Source organism: Mustela lutreola, chromosome 16, assembly GCF_030435805.1.
Source record: "Mustela lutreola isolate mMusLut2 chromosome 16, mMusLut2.pri, whole genome shotgun sequence".
NCBI classification, from domain to species: domain Eukaryota; kingdom Metazoa; phylum Chordata; class Mammalia; order Carnivora; family Mustelidae; genus Mustela; species Mustela lutreola.
Genome location: NC_081305.1, coordinates 56,629,177 through 56,649,277, shown reverse-complemented (window position 1 = coordinate 56,649,277; position 20,101 = coordinate 56,629,177). Strand labels below are relative to the sequence as shown.

The window sequence follows — 20,101 nt, the reverse complement described above, 5'->3', positions numbered from 1 at the left end:
GCGGTGGCTTGCCTCTCCATCCTCCTCTTTCTGCTTGGCTGGTCTCTTGCTGCCCCTAAGAGAAGCTAAGGTCTGGGACCAAAACCAGGGGTAGGGGCCCAGGTGGAAGAGGGAGGCTTGCCGGCTCCTACAGAGCTGGTTCTCAAAGTAGGGTCCCTGGGTCCCTGATTCGTCTCTGATTCAGACCAGCTCCATCTGCATCATCTGGGAACCTGTCCGAAATGCAAATTTGGGGTTCCGCCCCCATACCCTAAGAATCAGAAACCCAGAAACCGGAGGAGCGGGAGAAGCAGGGTAGTCTGGGTTATAACAAGCCTCCAGGGGATTCTGACGTGCACAGATTTCAAATATCCGCCGCCAGGAGGTGCTGCGGAGAGAGGCTGGCTCTCCAGGCAATCCTGATTGTGTGGTCTGTGATCCCGGGTGGAGCCCCGGCTTACACCCAGGGACCCTGCCTGCGGCGGTGGGGGGGTGGGGGCGGGGAGGACAAAGCTGCGGGGCCAGGGGTGGGTTCTCCCAGTGGCTGCAACAGGTGGTTCTCCCGAGCAGAAACACAAACACTGTCCCAACCGCCAAAGAGAGGGCTGTTTCCCACACAGGCTAGCACGGGAGACACCCCTGCTAACCTCGGCTCCCGACCCAGCACCTCCTGGCCTTCCAGAGGCGGCGTCCTGTTACAGCCCGACCTCTTTTTCCGGGCATCATCCAACCCAGAGCACAGCCTCGCTTCCTTCCTCAAAAATTGTGGTAAAATAGGGGCAGCGGAGCGGCACAGTGGGTGGAGCGTCCGATTCTTGGTTTTGGCTCAGGTCCTGATCTCAGGGTCGTGGGATGGAGCCCCCCCATGGGGCTCCGGGCTCAGAGTCTGCTTGAGATTCTCTCCCTCGCCCTCTGCCCACCCCCATGCCCCCAGCTTGCTCTTGCTCCCTAAAATAAAATAAATAATACGTTCTTTAAAAACTGTGGTGAAATCTACAGGATGCAAAATGTATCCTTTTTACTGTTTTAAAATGCAGGAGGCGGGGTGCCTGAGTGGCTCAGTGGGTTAAGCCACTGCCTTCCGCTCAGGTCTTGATCTCAGGGTCCTGGGATCGAGCCCCACATCGGGCTCTCCGCTCAGCGGGGAGCCTGCTTCTCCCTCTCTCTCTGCCTGCCTCTCTGCCTACTTGTGATCTCTGTCAAATAAAAAAATAAAATCTTAAAAAAAAATAAAATGCACAAGGCTGTGGTGTTATGTACTTTCACAGTGTTGTGTGACCGTCACTGTTTTGTTCCCATTAAACACTAACTCCCCATTCTGCTCCCCCCACCCCCAGCCAGCCCCTGCTAACCTGGGACTGCATTCCCAGACCCTGGAATCATGACCTGAGCCGAAGGCAGACGGTTAATGACTGAGGCCCCCAGGCATCCATCCCCCTGACTTCAATTCAAAATCATAAAAAAATAATAAAAATCACTTTTCTTTGAACCTTCCCCTTCTCCCCCAATAAAATACAAGCCTGTGTCCTGTGTGGGTCTCATTGAGATGCCCATATGTGTGAGATGTTAAACCCACATGTGCTCACCTCCTGGCGTCCTCCTGACAGCCTTGGCTCAGGGACGCTGACAGCTATCACCAAGTCTGTCTAGAAAACCAGCCTACGAAACAGTCAGACTCCCCATCTCCCTGTCACTGGAGAGACGACCGGTTCCAAACTCAGGTTTGGCTGTTTGTGGCTGGAAAGCCAATACTCAAGACACAAACATTGGTGGGAAAGGACATTGGTGGCCTTATTGAGGAGGCTGGCGATTAGGGACAATGGTGGACCCACATCTCAAAGACCACCCTCTTCACCTGGAGGGAGCTGGAGGGCTTAAAGGGGAAGGTGTGGGATATGGTGAGGGGGTTGTGTGCAGGCAAAGCTGGTGCTCAGCACCGGACCATTTGTCCTTGAAGGCTTCCAGATTCCCCCGATAACCTGCCAGTCCTCAAGGCTCCCAGGTGTCTCCCAGTACGGACTGGTTCAGCAGCCCAACAAGTTACATCCGGACTCTTCCCTGCACCGGGAACCAATCACTGAGGTACCTGAGGCTGCTTTCCAGGGCTCCCCTTCTGGAAAGCCTGGTCCTTTGTGCCTCAAAGTCAGCGGGCAGCAGGATCTCAAGGAAGCAGCTAGTTAGTTCTGCTACAAACCGAGGGGTTTAGGTCACCAAGCAAGAAGCTTGAAGCAAGTTAACTCTTAACACGGGTGGGAGTGTGCTCACCATCCTACCCGCCAACCCCAGGGAGACCCTTCTTCTCAGTCTGGGCCAATCTCATCCACAAAATGGTACATTTACCTTCTTTTAAAAACGAGAGAGGGCGGGGCGCCTGGATGGCTCAGTGGGTTAAGCCTCTGCCTTGGGCTCGGGTCATGGTCTCAGGGTCCTGGGATCGAGCCCCGAATTGGGCTCTCTGCTCCGCAGGGAACCTGCTTCCCTTCCTCTCTCTCTGCCTGCCTCTTTGCCTACTTGTGATCTCTCTCTCCCTATGTCAAACAAATAAATAAAATCTTAAAACAAAACAAAACGAGAGAGGGATCCTGCCCCTCCTTCTCCCTCTGTCTTTCTGCCTGCAGGTGCTCGCTGTCTCTCCTGCTCACTTTCTCTCTCTCTCAAATAAATGAAATCTTTCAGGAAAAAAAAAATGAGAGAGAAGGTGGCCTCCAGCTACATCTTCTACACCAAGGAAATTGCTAGATGCCCCCTGTGGACAGCAGAGCCATTGACTTGGTGACCCGTGGGTTCCTATCTGCCCGAGGAGAAAAAGATGTCCAATTAAGCCAGAATCTTGCCAGAAAGGAAGGGGCACGAATGTCCGCTTACGGTAGAATGCCCCGTGAGACACTCAGGCAAACCTCCAGTAAGAACGTTTTGTTTTCCCTCATTTTGTGTCTGATCCCCCAACCTACCTACCCCTCATCTCCCGCTCATGACAATAACAGCCCTCCCCCAGCCCTGAGCCTTGTAAGCTGTGTTCTCCCCGGACTCCAGTCCTGAGCAGACCCAGCGCCAGGGAGGAGCCCGTCTGGTGCTGAGATGTGGGTCTGTGTCGTTCGAGGAGCTGGTCTCCCCTCGAGCTCCCGAGTCCCGAGTCCGTACTCGGAGCAGCCTGTTCACTCATTCACTAAGAGGAAGGGGGGGGTCCACCTGCACCCCCGGCGGCCTCCATCCCATAGGAAAACCAGCACGGATCCAAACCAGCATCGGGGGCCAGCGTGTTTTTGCGCTCCTCTCTGTTCAGGACTCTTAGAGGGGGCCATTTAGAGAAGGAAACAGAAGGCGAGAGTGGTGTTGGGGGGCAAGCAGAGAGGCTGCTGGACCAAGCCGGCAGGACAGGATGGAGACTGGACAGGGAAGCCGGTGACTGGGGCTCCCAGGACTGGGCAGGGATGGGATGACCCCAGGGCGCTGGCTGGAGGGGCCCTTTCCTGCGACGGGGACCCCACATGATGGGCAACGTGGGGTTCCCCTGGGCGAGAGCCCCCGAGGGTGGGACCCAGGCGGGGGGTTCTCGGAGGTCCCAGCCCCCAGCCCCGCCCCCACCCACAGGGTGGAAAGGATCCCTGGCTCCGTGCGAGTCCGGCAGGGGCGGGGCCGAGGGGGCTGAGTAAGGGAGAGCTCCGGGCCCCTCAGGAGGGGTGTGGGTGGGCACCGCTGGCCGGTGGGATTTAAGCCCCGGGTCCTGGGGGCAGAACCTCACACACAGGCCTCCGGGGAGCGAGGAGAGCGGAGGATGATGGCCCCAGGCCCTCCCGCAGGTGCGCCTGGGCCTGCCTGAGGGGCCAGAGCCGGGGCTGAGGCTGGGGAGGGACCCCCGTCCGGGAAGGGGGTCCCACACTGTGCTGTGGGGACTTCTGTGGGGCTGGAGCTGGGCTTAAGTTCTTGGGGGTGGGCTGAGCAGAGGGCGCAGTCGCCCCCTCACAAGTGTGAGCGAGGCTCTGGCCCTTCGAGGGAGGAGCTGGGGGGCAGGTGGGAGTGGGAGCCCGCCTGAGCCTGGGACGCCCACCCTGCCCGCCTTCCGTGGCTGCGGGCCCGGGAATCACAAGACAGGACCTGTAATCGGCCCGTTTCAAGGACGGGGACACCGAGGCCCCGACACGCGCAGGGACTTAGGCCGGCAGCGGGAGAGCCTGGGCCCGAGCCCGCAGGGCGTCTGGGCCACGCGCCGCCGCCCACCCGCAGCTGTGCTCCCACCCCGGGGCCGGAGCCTCCCACCTGCTCACCCGGCTTGGCCCAGGCGGCGGCGGGGGAGGGGCGGCGGCGGGCTGGGGGCTCAGACCCGGGGCTTGTCTGACCCTGGGTCCTTTGCTCAGGGCCCCCAGCACCCCAAAGGCTCCCGAGGCCCCGGAAGAAGCGCACGGTGTACCTCAAGGCGCAGCTGCGGGAGCTGAGGAAACATTTCGCGAGGAACCGCTACCCCAGCCACCAGGAGCGCCTCGCCCTGGCCGCCAGGCTCCACCTGGACGAACAGCAAATTCGGGTAGGACCCCGCGCCCGGGTCCTCAGTGTTCACGAGATCTACTGGGAAGGTGGCACTTCGTGGGGGCTGGGCCCTCCCCCGAGCCCGCCGAGCAGACTGAGGCCAGAGGCTCACGCGGCTAACAAGGGGCCCCCGTGTAGAAGCCGGACCGGACCCCAAGTTCAGCCAAGCCCCTGTGCTGTCCAAACCCGCCAACGTGATCCCGCCTGGACTGAAGCCGCGGGGCTGGGCCTCTAGGCACCAGCGTTCAGGGCCTCGGTGAAGCCCTGCCCCTGGGGTGCGGGGTGCCCATGCCCTGCCCCTGCTGCCCCCTGCACTTGACCCTGTAGCTTCCTGCACTCCACATCCCAGGGGCCTCAAATTGGACTTGGGGCCATAGGGAGCAGTGTGAGGCCTGATTTTTTCTCCGGAGCAACCCCACCCCTGGCCAGAGCCAAGCCCTTTTTCACACCTTCTCCTTGTCCCCTCTGTCCCTGCCTCCAGGTGGGCCAAGCTCCCAGGCTTCAGCGACTGCCCAAAGGGTGAGGCTGGGACCCCCTGCTGCACTGAGGGGCCATAGAGTCCCCGCATCCGTCCCTGTCCCCTTCCCTGTCCCCACCCGGGCCCCGGGCCCTGCTTGCCTCGCGTTCCCAGGGATCCCAGGCGTCTCCAGTGTGGCTGGGCGCAGCCCACGCGGGTCTCCCGGCTCTAGCTTCCGCCTGCCCAGCGGGACCCAGAGCGGGGCTCCCCGAGGCGTGTCCCCTCTACCCACACCCCTGTCCCAGCCCTGGACCCAGCCAGGCCTCAGAACCCCTTTGCCTCAGACTTTTCTCTAGACCCCGTCCTGGCCCCCGATTTCACAGCGCCCCTCTTACCCAAGACCCCTTGGAGGAACCCTCTCTCTTTCCCTTTGATATCCAGATCCCAAGAGGGAGAGGACACCTCCCACGCCCGCCTCCCCACCTCCCAGAGGACAAGTGACTCAGATGCTGTTACTGGATACATAGGGCAATCTGTCCCCACGGAGTCCTGCAGTTCCCACGGGGTCAGAGGGGACTAGGGGGTCCTTCGGCTTCGGCTTCATGCATCGCCTCCACGTGGGCGGGGACAGCGGTGGCGGGTCAGGCTGCACCCCAGATTACTCCTTCTCACTGGGACCCCCCCCCCCCATGCCACCCGCTGAGATGGGATATTGTGTCCACTGTGGTCCCCACAGGTCATGCTGTTGTGTGTCCCCACTGGTACTCAGGGGCCCCTGTGGGCATTTCTCCTGGCTCCCAGGTATCCCACGGGACCTCTGCTTCAGAGATGCTCTGAGATCTTACTAAAGTCCTCAAGCAGCCTTGTGGGGGAATTTAATCAAAATTGCATGACATCCGTCAGTGGTCTGGGGATGAACTGAATCCTTACCATACCAGCGCTCCGATCAATGGATAGTATTTATTCCTTCATTTGGTTGTTCAGATGTTCCTATTTATCCGCAGAGGTCTTACAGACGTCTTTCTGGAGGTATAGTTGCAGTGTTTTATCTCTTATGCCTGACTTTTTAGATGACAATTGAATATTTTATTTTTCTGATCTGTTTGTCTTATATAGAGGGTTCGGCTGATATATTTACTATGTATCCAGGAACCTGGTTTGCAGCTTTTAATTCTAATGACTTAATCTGGATCTTGTTTGAGGGATTGATACTTTGAAAATTAATAGAGCTCATGGTCCTCTTGGAAACGCTTTTTCTACTGCAGAGTCAGCTAGATTTATGCCCTTCTTTGACCTTCTCATCCACCCCCCCCAACACTCCAGGAGAACCCCTCACCCCTTCTCTCGGCTTCTTTGTCTCCTCCCTCCCCAAATTCTACTGCCCCCCCCCCGCCCCCCGCCATGGCCATCTTGGCCCCTGGGTCTCCCCACAGCTGTTTCTCTAACCCTGTCCTGGTCCCATTTAGCAAATACTCCAATCCTCTTAAGCCGGGAGGGCCTCAGCAGAGCAGAGAGAGAATTAGATCAGATTTGGGGGAGGGACACTCATGTGACCATGTCTGTGGAGGGGGAAGGGGGAAGGGGAGAAGTGTGTGTGTCAGGGTTGGAGTAGAAGAGAGAGAGAGAGAGAGTGTGTGTGTGTGTGTGTGTGTGTATGGTTCGAATGTGGAGACACTGCTGGGAAGTACCGAAAGCTGGTCCTTATCTGACAGACCCTACTAAATGTACACACAAACCGCCCAAACCCCACTCCAGTTGTCCCTGGGAGATACCTAATTTTGCATCTATCCCAGGCGAGGGAGCTGAGATCAGGAACATCCCTGAAGCCTTCTGGGGGACGGCGGGGGGGGGGAGTAAGGTGAGGGGTCAGATGAGCTTCAGACTCACACCCTGGTCAGAGGGAGGGAGGCTGCTGACCCTGGGAACCGCCAGGAATGGCAAACCATGGAATGGCAAATCGACGGATTTTCTAACAGTGGAGACAGTTCTCTTTTGCCTTGACCAGCTGCACAGGACCTGAGCAGATTAAATAGCACAGATCCCTCCCTACTCACCTTTCTAATTACATTTCACCTTTTACCTAAACAGCCCCAGGCCCCCTGCCCCCTCTGAATCCAAGAAACTTTGTTATCCCCCAGGAAACTTTCCTGGGCTGCATCGGGACCATCCCAGAGGGGAAGCATCTGGACCTTCTGCTCAGCTCAGGAAGGAGGGGAGGGAGTGGTAAATTCTTAAAGGCAGGTCTTGGGACTCCCTTATATCTGTATCCCTCAAAGCAGCAACCAGAGCAAGAATTATTGTTTTCCAACCTAAATAAATAAATAAATAAATAAATAAATACAATGGTACGTGGATCACTCAATCACACGGCTAGCCAACATTGTTGATCTGGAGGGACCCATGGTGACCCCTATGATCCAGAGGGCTCCCTCTTGGTGCAAGGTCTGCTGGCATCCATGGCATCAGTGGGTAGAGGTAAGACTCTACTGTGCACCCCAGTGTTCATAGCAGCAAGGTCCACAATAGCCAAACTGTGGAAGGAGCCAAGATGCCCTTCTACAGATGAATGGATGAAGAAGACGTGGTCCATATACACAATGGAATATTCTTCAGCCATCAGAAAGGATGAATACACAACTTTTGCATCAACATGGACAGGACTGGAGGGGATTGTGCTGAGTGAAGTAAGTCAAGCTGAGAAAGTCAATTATCATATGGTTTCACTAACTTGTGGAGCATGAGGAATAGCATGGAGGACATTAGGAGAAGGAAAGGAAAAGTGAAGGGGTGGAGATCGGAGGGGGAGATGAAACATGAGAGACTGTGGACTCCAAGAAACCAACTGAGGGTTTCTGAGGGGAGGGGTGACCCCGGTGGTGGGTATTAAGGAGGGCACGGATTGCAGGGAGCACTGGGTGTTATACATAATGAATCATGGAACACTACATCACCCTTTTGGCTAAAATCCATCTAAAAAAAGTCAAGTGCCACAAAAAAGAAAGGTTTTTAAGGGTAGTTGTTTTTATAGTAAGCGAACACAGTATCCACCAATGATTTTGTTTGTAAAAAATTAAAGCCCCCCCATTTTTTTAGTCTTTACCTAAAATTCCTCTAGATAAGTGCCTAACAGGAAATACCTCTAAACTAGTATAGCTTTAATATTGTTGTCACGGTAAACAATGTGCCTGGAGACACAGGTCAGATCAAAGGTGGGGTTCCTTCATGGGACACCTGAGTGGCCCAGTGGTTAAGCCACTGCCTTTGGCTCAGGTCATGATCCTGGGGTCCTGGGATTGAGTCCCACTTTGGTGGGGGGGGGGAATCCTTGCTCAGTGGGAGGCCTGCTTCTCTCTTTGCCTCTGCCTACTTGTGTGCTCTCTCTCTCTCTCTCTGATGAATAAATAAATAAAAAATCTTAAATAAAAAAAGATGGGGTTCCTTCAGGGCCTCCTTTGAGGGGACAGAGAAGCCTGTTGTGATGTCTTGAGGCCACCAGGGGGCACCCACACACCGCCGCCTCTGAGCCAGGACCTTGGGCAGGATGGGAGAGAGGCTCTGCGTTTTTCCTGGGAGGAAAACAGGAAAAAGACAGAGGTAACATAATATTTGCTTCCATTCCTATAATTTAAAGCCAAAAAGCTAGAAAATACTAATTTGGCAAGGATTTTGGAACAGTGGCTGGTTCGAATTTAAATCGGAGCAATCTCCTTGGAAAGCAGTGACCCGAAGTCACCAAATTGCAATGTTCACGCATTTTAGGATCAGGCAATCCCAGTCCTTGGTGTGTATCCGAAAGAAACGTGCTCCAAGACATGTACAGACAGATACAGTCGAAGGTGCATTAAGGATTATAAACCCAAGCGAGCAGCTTCCCAAATACCTATCAGGAATGAAAAGGATAAACTAAGTTTGGGGGCATTTGTGCAATGAAATAGTGTTACAGGAGCTCAAATATCAGGAGCGTAATGACCGCAAGTCAAGTGAGCGGGACATAGAATGTGACATTGAACTTATGGAGAGCATAGCACTTGCTGAGAGGCTGCCTGCTTTCCAGAGTGGCTTACGATTTTGCATTTCTGCTAGTGCTAGGGCTTGAAGTTTGTGCCCCTTTCGAATTCTTTTTTTTTTTTTTTAAGATTTTATTTATTTATTTGACAGAGAGAGATCACAAGTAGTCAGAGAGGCAGGCAGAGAGAGAGGGGGAAGCGGGCTCTCTGCTTAGCAGGGAGCCTGATGCAGGGCTCTATCCCAGGACCCCGGGAATAATGACCTGAGCCGAAGGCAGAGGCTTTAACCCACTGAGCCACCCAGGCGCCCCCCCTTTCAAATTCTTATCTAGAAACCCTAATGCCCCCAGTGATGGTATTAGGAGGTGGGGGGCTTTTGGGAGCTGATTAGTTCAGGAGGGCGAATGGATTGATAATGAGTGGGCTCTTACAAGGGAGGTCCCAGAGAGCTAGCTCCCCCTCTTCTACCCTGTTCAGAGACAAGCAGAAGTCTGCCCATCCCCCCACCCCTGTCCCCGCTAGAGGGCTCTCACGGGATCATGCTGGCGCCCTGATCTCAGACCTCCAGCCTCCTGCACCATGAAAAATAAACTGCTGTTGTTCTGTTGTTTATACGCCGCCTCGTCTTATACTTACAACACTCACCCAGTGTCTCAATATGGTTTCATTTTTTAAAAATATTTTATTTATTTGAGAGAGAGCATGAGAGATCACAAGTGGGAAGGAGGGGTAGAGGGAGAAGCAGACACCCCACTGAGCAAGGGGCTTGACCTGGGGCTTGATCCCAGGCCCCCCCAGGATGACGACCTGAGATGAAGGTAGACACTTAACCGACTGAGCCACCAGGAGCCCCAGAAATGACCTGTTTCTTAGTAACTGTCAGTTACGTGAAGCATTTAGTTTGTGAAAATTCACCTGCCTCTACACACATCACCTATGTGCTTTATAAAATATACATATTAGTGGATAAATCAAATGTGGTATAGCCATAAAATGGAATATTACTTGGCCATAAAAAAGGAAGTGAACTATGGATATGTGTGCGACAAAATGGACGAGCTTCAGAAATGTTCTTCCAGCTTTCGGTGCTGATAGCCCTCTCGCAAACATGGTAAATGTTCCTAAACCCGCTGGACTTTTCTGCAAGAAGTGTGACAAGCATTAACCCCACAAAGTGACACAGTACAAGAAAGGCAAAGATTCTCTTTATGCCCAGGGAAAGTGACATTATGACAGGAAGCAGAGTGGCTATGGTGGGCAGACTAAGCTGATTTTCCGGAAAAAGGCTAACTCTATAAAGAATATTGTGCTGAGGGGTGCCTGGGTGGCTCAGTGGGTTAAAGCCTCTGCTTTCGGCTCAGGTCATGATCCTAGGGTCCTGGGATCGAGCCCCGCATCGGGCTCCCTGCTCCACAGAGGAGCCTGCTTTCCTTCTTCTCTCTGCCTACTTGTGATCTTTGTCTGTCAAATAAATTAAAAAAAAAAAAGAATATTGTGCTGAGGTTTGAATGTGTTGAGCCCAATTGCAGATTTAAGAGAACGCTGGCTACTAAGAGATGCAAACATTTTGAACTGGGAGGAGATAAGAAGAAGAAGGGCCGAGTGATCCAGTTCTAAGTTTCATATTTTGTTATATTATGAAGACAATAAAACCTTGAAGTTATGTTCACTTCAAAAAATACAAACCCCAAAAACCACATTATTCTAAGAGAAAGAAGCCGGACACAAAAAGTCACGTATTGGATGATTCCACTTATATAAAACATCCAGAATGGGTCAATCCATAGTGACAGCAGAAGAAGACGAGTGGTGGCTGAGGGCTGGAGGAGAGGCGAGGGGGACTGTCTGCTTCATGGGTACGGGGTTTCCTTCTGGGGTGGTGAAAATGTTTTGGATCTCAGTAGAGGTGTTGTTTGTGCAACATCTCGATGAAGTTAAGTCCCATTAAATTGTTCACATTACAATGGGCAATTCTATGTCATAAATTTTGCCTCAAAAAAAAATTCAAAGTGTATATTATACTTCAAAAAGTCCATGAGCAGAAGCTTGAGTCTCTGAGAACTTACTTCACTTACCAAAGATCATACAGTTAGCCATTCAGCAGGATTTGGATCTGAAGGCAAGCTCTTCCCCACAAATGTCCCCCTGGCTCACCACCCCACCACGGTCAGTAGTGTACTGATTACCACTGAACACTATTCATGGCTTATTTTTTTTTCAACAAAAGGAGTCATCCACAGGTTAGAGACACCAAATCTTTATTGTCATAATAATCAGGGAAATGATATATTCTGAGAGGCAGCTGATGAGTCCTATAACTTCTGTCTCCTCAAGGACACCAAGACTCATTTAGAGACTGTGGAAGAAAAACAGAGGTTTGGATAGTATCAGTTTATCACCCTTCAAGACAGAATGATCAGGTGCCTCTCTGATGGGAGATCTGGTCTACCCAGAACTAACTAGCATGAATAAGTAGAACAGGAGAAAGAGAGATGTGTTGTAAATCAGTGGCCATAGGAAGGCTTAAGACTTTCTCTCTCCCTTCGAAGTTCAGTATGCCACTATTGATCATTTTAGTTTCTTGATTATTTAACACAAATCACAGTTTTATTTGAACAGATTCACTAAATTGGTTATTTTCAGTGGTAAGAAAGTTAAAAACAGGCAGTCCTGTAATGTTGACAGAGGATAAATTGGAATAACCCCAAATGTAACACAGACCCTCGAGATGTACATACCCTTTGACCTTGTGATTCCGCTCAGTTAGTCTACTAATAACTTTTAAAAAGCCAACCCTCGCACACTCACTTAAAAAGCAATGTGGAAGGTAACCATTGAAGACAAACAAGTTATACTCTCATAGAATAGTATATCTGTATTTTGAAATTTGGTGAAAGCATGAAGAAAAGGGAGGTAGTTTTATGAATTCAGGTGGAAAAATCACCATAATGTGTATATTTAAATGAAGATCAAGTATCAAGTCACAGAACAAAAGAAACAGTATTACTCATTCATGTTTTAAAGGACCTTGAAATTGTTATCTTTGTGTAAATGCCTAGAATAAACCCAGAAGAGCATGTCCTGAGCGGTTGGTTGGATTTTCTGCCATGGAAGAGAGTAGGAAACAGAGGGATGTGAGTGGGACAGGGAAGGGGTAACGTTTTACCCATATTCACGTGCTGCCTCAATGTTGAAGTGAGCAAGAGTTCATGCATCACTTGTGTAAATCAAAATCGGAATTTAAAAAATAAAAGTCAGGGTGCTTGGGTGGCTCAGTTGGTTAAGCCTTCAGCTCAGGTCATGATCTCGATGGGCATATTCTCGATGTCTGTTTCCAGATCCATAAAAAGGCAATTTTGGTGGGGAGAGAGGTAATGAGTGGAAAGTTCATAACTGAGCCTATCGTAGGGGCTCATTTAATGGGAACAGCTAGTAAGTGGCTTGCACAAAGCCTCATTAAGATGATGGGATTTAGGGGCGCCTGGGTGGCTCAGTGGGTTAAGCCGCTGCCTTCGGCTCAGGTCGTGATCTCAGGGTCCTGGGATCGAGTCCCGCGTCGGGCTCTCTGCTCAGTGGGGAGCCTGCTTCCTTCTCTCTCTCTGCCTGCCTCTCTGACTACTTGTGATCTCTGTCTGTCAAATAAATAAATAAACTATATAAAAAAAAAAGATGATGGGATTTAACACTGAGTTTGGGTATAATCTATTCCTTTGAGCCTTGTTTCCTCATTTCTCTGTGGGCATAAACACATGTCTGTAATCACTCCCTGAGGTCATCGTGAAGGTTGACTAAGACACTCTTTTACACTCAGTAAAAATCCTCACTGTAATTTAAGAGCATGGAGATGAGTGAGCTCTCTGTGGTCTGTCGACCAGGCTCTTCTCCTCGTGTTTTCTTTTTAATGGAAACTAGCCTCATTTTTTTGTCCTCACAGGGTCAAGGACAGGTTGCTCAATCCAGGGACCAGCAAGCTAGAGCCCAGAGGCCAAATTCAACGGACTGTTTTTATGACCCATGAGCTATTGGTTTTCTTATTTTTAAGTGAATTTTAGCTAAAAATGGAAGTCAAAAGGTGATTGAAACTTTGCGACCCCTGAAAATTATATGAGATTCAAATTTCAGGGTCTATAAATAAAGTTTTATTGGAACAGCCACGTTCATTTGTTTTTTATTGCCTGTGGCTACTTTTGTGCTACTGGGTAGAGTTGAGTATGTGAGAGACCATAAAACCTGCGAAGTCTAAAATACTTATGAATGGGCCTTTTACTGGAAATGTTTGCTGAGCCCCAATCTCATCCATTACTGGGTAATGTAAACCTCAACCTTCCCTTTTCATTAACCTAGAAAGTTCCCCACTTTAAGAGATTCCCCCCAACACAACACACACACACACACACACACACACAGCCTTCTTAACCAGCCAACTCACCCAAAAGGAGAGCACTGCTTCCATTTCCCATCTTGGTTATAATTTTTTGTCAATGAGCACCAACTCCGATTCAAAACATAGCCATTCTTGGTGCATTCATAAAAGAGCTTTTTTCTGTAGAGGAAGGGGAAGGCACACTTGGGGGGATCTGCAGAGAAAGGAAGGAGCAGAAGCGGAAGTATGAACATGGCAAATTTTGGGATCAACCATCACTAAACTCAAAACCCGTGCTTTGTCTCCCACACCCAGCTCTTTTCAAAGTGGTCAACACAAGAGAACAGTCATTCGGACTCGGGTTTACCCAACATCAAAATCACACAGTCAGCTCCTATCAGTCGAATCTTGGATCCCTGGCATCCAAGACAGCCCGTCATAGCGACGCTCACCTTTCCCCGTGCAGTACCGCCATCTGCCTTGGAATTTCTTGTCGAGTGAGCACCAGTCATAATCGCTGTGGAGGGAGATGCAGTTGTAGTACATGGAGTCGCCATACATAAATGGAAAGACACACGTACTGTTAACAAACTCTGGAAGAAAAGAAACATGCCGGTGTGGGGCAAGCTTGCAAGGGGAACTAACTTTCTAACGTCCATCCCAACGATCCGCACTACACTCGCCCACCCGCTGCCCTGTGTCTGCATGGGGCTGGTCTCTCCTACTTGTCTTCCCTGTGCGTGGCACAAAATACCCATGAGCAGAGGACCCACACTTCATTTCCTAAGCCGAAATTCTGGAGTCTTTCTCATAGTCTCCTTTCTCCCTCTCTCTCAGAAAAGTAAAACTGTTAGCTTGCCAGAATTGGCTCCCACGTATCTCGCGAAGCTATTCTCTCTGCACTTTCATCACTACCGTAGCGTTGCATCTTGCCTTGACCATGACAATAACTTATTTCTGGAAGCTTCCAACCTATTTGTTCCATCCATCTCCACACTGCGGAGAGAAAGTCCATTCGCAAAGACCAGCCAATTAACAACCTATTAACACCAAATGGCTCTTAGAATCAGAAGCAGCATTGAAATGGCTCACAATACTCTGCTCGCTCTTGGACTTGAAGCCTCACCTTGGACTTTCCTTCCTGTGTTCTCTCTGCTCACCCCTTGTTAGGTGTCCTGAGGGTGCCGCCATCTTTCTTGCCTTGGGGATTTACCGAAGACTTTCTCTGCTTGGCAGGAAAACCACACACCCTTTGCCTGTTTAACCCTCTTCTTAGGTTCAGCCTAGATGTGAATCTCCATGGAACCTTCTGGAAAATCCAGACTGCGCTAGATCCACTTGTATTGCACTCTCATACAGGTTCCCATTCCTTTTAATTATTTAATGCATAATGAATTGTTCAGAGTCTTTCTCATTTGTCAGAAATGACCCCATGTATCTTATCCAAAGCTAGACCCGATATCAACTGATAGGGACTGGCACATGATAGAGACTTAATGAATAAATATTGGTTGACCCTTCATAAGCCTGAAGTAATTTTGACCCAGATTAATTTATTGCTATATGTTGTTTATATTTGCTATATGTTATTTATATTTTCATTATATATATTATATATATGTTATAATATATATATATATTGCTATATGCTACTTATATTGCTATATGTTATTTAGATTTACTATTTAATAATATGTTATTTATTAACAATTATATTAGCACCTTTATTATGTTAATATTTAACCATGTTATTTGTCATTGTGAAATTTATCATTTAATATTTAAATCATTTAACAATTTGTATACCATTAGTAATTGTTATGCTTATGATTATTTAGTTATTATTATGTAGTTACAGAATATAGCTTACTCTCTGCTAGACGGATTGGACATAGTTTACAAGCAATAATGCACGCGATGATATCCCCACATCAGTCCTGTGAACTGGGTATTGTCATGAAACTCCTGCAAAGGTCAGCTTTGGTCCTCAGCATGCGATCCCTACACCCAGAGACGCTGCTGCCTGCCAACTGCCCTGAAAACAGCTTCCTTCTGACTCAAAAGCCAAGAGGATACGTTAGTTCAACCCTCAAACAAGTAATTGGTCACTGAAGCAATTAAGAAACCAACCAATTTTTTCTGACTCAAATGTCCCTTTCCCTGGCTTGACTACCCCACAAAGTGTTCCCACCTCTGCATTTCTCTCCCCAAACCCCCAATTTCATGTGTGTAGGTTAAAACTGAGTACCAGTCATGCACAGGTGGAAATGGGCCACTTCTTTCAAAAACTGAGACCCTGAGACAACGTTAGCTAACGTGAGCAGTTAAGAGTTCCATGACTCACTTTCTAACTTAAAAAGCAGATGCAGAAGATCACATGTAGGCTTCCATTTATATGAAATGTCCACAAATGACCAATCTCTAGAGACGGGAAGGAGACTGGTGGTTGCCTGTGCCTGGGGATGGGAATTTGGAGGCAGGTGACGGCAAATGGATACGAGAGGTCTTCTTGGGGGTGACGAACATGTTCTAGAACTGGATTGTGGTGATGTTTATATGCCTCTGTAGATTTACTAAAAAATCATTGAATGGTACACTTAAAATGGGTGAATTTTATCAATCTGGGATTTGGCTGTCATGACCAGGGAGGACCTTTACAGCTGGAAGAATAACAGAAGAGCAAAATGGTGGGAAGTACAAGGATCTCCAAGATCATGACATTGTTTTGTGGGTGAGGCTAACATTTGAGACACTAACAAATGAAGAGATGTCTTCTTACCTAGAACCGGCGGGTGCAAATGGGTAATCAATTCTGAAAGTGAAAAGAAATGAATAAAATTTAGACCCAGCTCCTAAAATACTCCATTCCTAGACTAATGACTATTAGAGATTTTATTTTTTATATTATTGTTATTATTATGATTTATTTCAGAGAGACTAAGAGAGTGGGGAAGGTCAGAGGGAGAAGCAGACCCCCTGCCGAGTGGGGAACCTAATTTGGGACTGGATCCTGGACTCTAGGATCATGACCTGAGCTGCTTAACCCACTGGGTCAAACAGGTGCCCGACTACTGACTATTAAAATACCTTGAAGTACATGTAGCCACTCTCCGAGGGTTGTTTTAGGTCAACTGAGGAGATGTCTCACATCCATCCAAGAAAGCCCCTTAACTTAACTCAGGTGTGAGCTCTGACTGTCCCCACGGTCTTTCTTGGAGTAAGTTCGAGGAAGTCTAGTGTCACCCAATCATTGGTTGAAATTCCACAAGTCTGAAGGTTGGAGGAAACGTTCTAGCTTTTGCCCACATGTCAACGTTTCAGGAAAACAACCTGTTTGCTCAGTGTGCCCTCAATGGTGATTTTGTTCTGTAGTGTTTCACTTCTTGGAAAATTTTGCTCTTGTATCATCCCTGAGTCCATTGTGGGGAGTAAGGTTAGACCATAAAAGCCAGGTTAGACCTTGCTAAAGACTAGAAGAGAAATACAAAGGTTTGTTACCCAATAACATTGACTAATGTCTGCTGCGCTGTTGCCATGTTCCAGCTGTTCTCCTCAGTTGACCTAAAAAAGCCCTTGGAGAGCTTCTCATTTGGAGCTCTCTCTTCCTCCTCATTCCCCCGAAAGTTTACAGATGAGAAAATAGGAACAGAGAGAGTCACATGACCACCAACTGGTAGGAACCAGGTCCAAAGTCAAGACGTCTGACTTCAGAGGCTGTATTCTGACCATGATATTGATGCCATCTTGGAATTGCCAAGTGCAAATGACCTGTGCAGGCAAGTGACTTACCTGTGCAATCCATGAACCTGACTTTGTCTCTGATACAACAATGCTCATTTGTAGGTTCACATGAGACTCTAACTCAGGAGTTGCTGTCTGGCACCAATGTTAGGTGATCGCAGCCCTGCTCTTCAGAAAGAAACTAACGTATCAACGATTTTGAAGGCATGGTTAAATAAATAGTCACTGGGGTAGTTTTCTAGGTGTCCACCTTCGTATTTAGTGCCTTATGCCAATTATCTACTTAACACTGGTTGCTTGCACGGCCCCTGAAAGATTGGGATTATTATTATATATTACATTTCTTGGTTACATATTGACAATGACATCCATTTTGTAGGTACACAAATGGAAGTGTAGAGAGGGAAATCACTGTCAAAGCCGTAAAACTGAATAGGTAGGCGCTCCAGAAACCGAGCCTTTAAAATGATCCTGCCTCTGGGGGGTGTTGTTTCTGTCCCTGAAACCCTGCTGGGAGCTGCCACAAAGCTGAGCCCCCACTCTGGATGCTGGTGGTGAGTTAGGATACTTTTAGCATAAAACCATGGGTGCTGAAGTTTCTGCTTTGTTTGTCGCAGTGCTCTCGGCTTGCCACAGAACCACTAATGTTCGCCCATGTCTCATCCCTGCGGTCTGTAATCCCCACAGCCTTCTCATTTTACACGTGAAAGAGCAGAGAGACACTTTCATCCAAACATTGGCCACAGTCAAAAATGCGAGCGGCCTGGGCTCCTGACCACCTCGGTCTTCTGGTTCCAAGGAACGGGCTATTTCTTGCAGACGCCGGTTCCCCCAGAAAAGGTCCTTGCCATTCCCATCTACTGATATGGCGGAACCCCACCAGATCCTTACAGATCATCTGTCACTGTGCTTTTAGGTCACTATCACACTGCGCCTCCGGCCAAACATGACTACTTTTTACCATTTGATAAATGGTTTTGACCCCTCCCACCGGGTCCTCCTGGTCCGCCTCCAGCTAATGATGCTGACTGAGGACCACAGATACTGACTGAGGACCTACAGTGTGTCCCCTGTGTTTTGAGAAAGGGAAAAACACAGCCGCCCGACGCCCGACACCGAAACCCTGGTCCTCCACCGCTCCCTGTGCCACAGATTACCAACCACGCCTGTGCCCTGGGTGGCTGCTGCTTCTTGACCTACTGACCAAATCTTCCTCCTCGAGCTGTTCTGTCTTCCCCCTCCCGGAGGGTTTGCCGACACCCAGACAGAATCCCCGCTCCCCCGCAGCATTCAACGGAGTCAGCCCCGGCTTCTCTGAACCAGCCCCCCAGATCTCTCAACCAGAGTCCAAACCCTGGAGCAGATTCCAGCACCCTGGGCTTGGGCAGCCCGGGGTGCCCCGCGCATGCGCAGTCTCCACGGCTCCGGAGCTGGGCCGGGTGGGGGGTGGTGGGAGTGGGAACCAACGCGGACCCCTCCGGCGTGGTGCAGGCAGGGCTCGTCCAGGGTTTTAATCCTTACTCCGGCGACGGCGACCTGAGATAAAGACCACTTGCTCTCTACTGAATTGATCTGTTTCCTGGGGAGGCAATTTATACGGTTCAAACAGCAACTGAGTGATAAAAGGGAGATCGTGAAAGAGAACTTTGCAAAGCAGCACGTGTTAAGTGTCCTCTTTCTCTTATTTCTGTTTATTTTTGTTTTTAAGTTGTGGTAAGAACATTCTGCGGCAGATCTCCCTTCTTAACACAGGTTTCAGTCCGCATTACAGTCCTGCCAACAGCGGGCAGACGGTCCTCAGCCTACACCCACGGAACAGCAAGCTCCCGGGCTCCCTTCTCCCCAGCCTTGGCGTGCACCCCTCCGCACGGTGTTTCTGGGAGTCTGACAATCTCAGACACTTGATACAAGCGGAGCCCCCTCACCCTTTATTTTGCACCAGCTGTTAATGCTGTAGGTCAAAGACCCCAGTGGAATCCGGTTCCTGCCCTGCTTACCGCAACCGTTGCATCCCAGGGGGTCTCCCCTTCCTGCGTGACCCCTGCTCCCTCCTTCACCCACCTGCTTTCAGCCCACCCACACAGACAGCCAGGGGTAGCCAGCTCACTGGACTCCTCATCACCTTCGTGCACCTGTAGACGGCCTGCCTCAGAGCCAGTGTCACCTCTGGTTTATACTCTCAGCGTCTGCCCCTCCCACGGGAGCTGCTCTCCCGGCACAGGGCACCCGGACTGACTCCACAGCAGGCTCTCAGCGCCCTAACTCGGGGTGGGGGGTGCATAGAAGAATCAGCAACATCCCCCTGAGAATGCACGTGCTGAGAGTGGGCTCCCTGCACCGGTTCCAGCCTCCTCACCTGCACACGAGTCAGAAATGCAACTCCTTCGCCCCCCCCATCCCCTCCCCTATCCCCCCAGTGCCACAATGCTTAAGTTTGGGAACTCCGGCTCCAGCTCCGTAGCTTGCTTGATCTTTCCATATCCATTTTGTACCATTTATTCCCTTCATTACTGTTTTTCTTTTTTTAAAGATTTTATTTTTCTGTTTACTTTGGAAAGAGAGAGCGAGAGCAAGGGAGCGAGGGCACGGGAGTGGAAGGGAGGAGCAGAGGGAGAGAGAGAATCTCAGACCAACTCAGCACTGAGCCTGAGCCCGGAGCCTAGCGCAGGGATCGATCTCATGACCCTGAGATCTTGACCTGAGCCGAAAACAAGAGCCAGAAGCTTAATGACTGAGCCACCCAGGGACCCCACATAAAGGACAGATGCTTACCCAGTTCCCACGTGTGGGCGTGGCCCACGTTAGACCCCTCTCCCAGTCACCCCCTCCCCCTCTGGAGGGATCTGGGGGGAGAGGCCGGCACACTTTGCACGAGAGGCGAGGGATGGAAAGGTGAGTACCGGTAAAGGGGGCGGGGGTGTCCTGGTGGACCCCTAGGGCAATCCAAGATGAGGAACAAGACAAGCATCACCATGGCCGACTGTGGGGAAGGGAGGGCACTCACCTCACCCTTGCGCGTCCGTCTGTTTG

At 50.2% G+C, this 20,101-nt stretch overlaps 1 long non-coding RNA gene across 1 annotated transcript; it reads right to left on the bottom strand.

The window, feature by feature from the left end:
- Positions 1-13,402: 13,402 nt before the first annotated feature.
- LOC131818820 (uncharacterized) lies at positions 13,403-18,458 on the bottom strand. Its single transcript, XR_009348943.1, has 4 exons — positions 18,276-18,458; positions 16,110-16,142; positions 13,783-13,923; positions 13,403-13,544 (listed from the first exon to the last, which is right to left on the bottom strand). It is a non-coding gene; the product is annotated as an uncharacterized LOC131818820 (long non-coding RNA).
- Between the last annotated feature and the right edge of the window lie 1,643 nt (positions 18,459-20,101).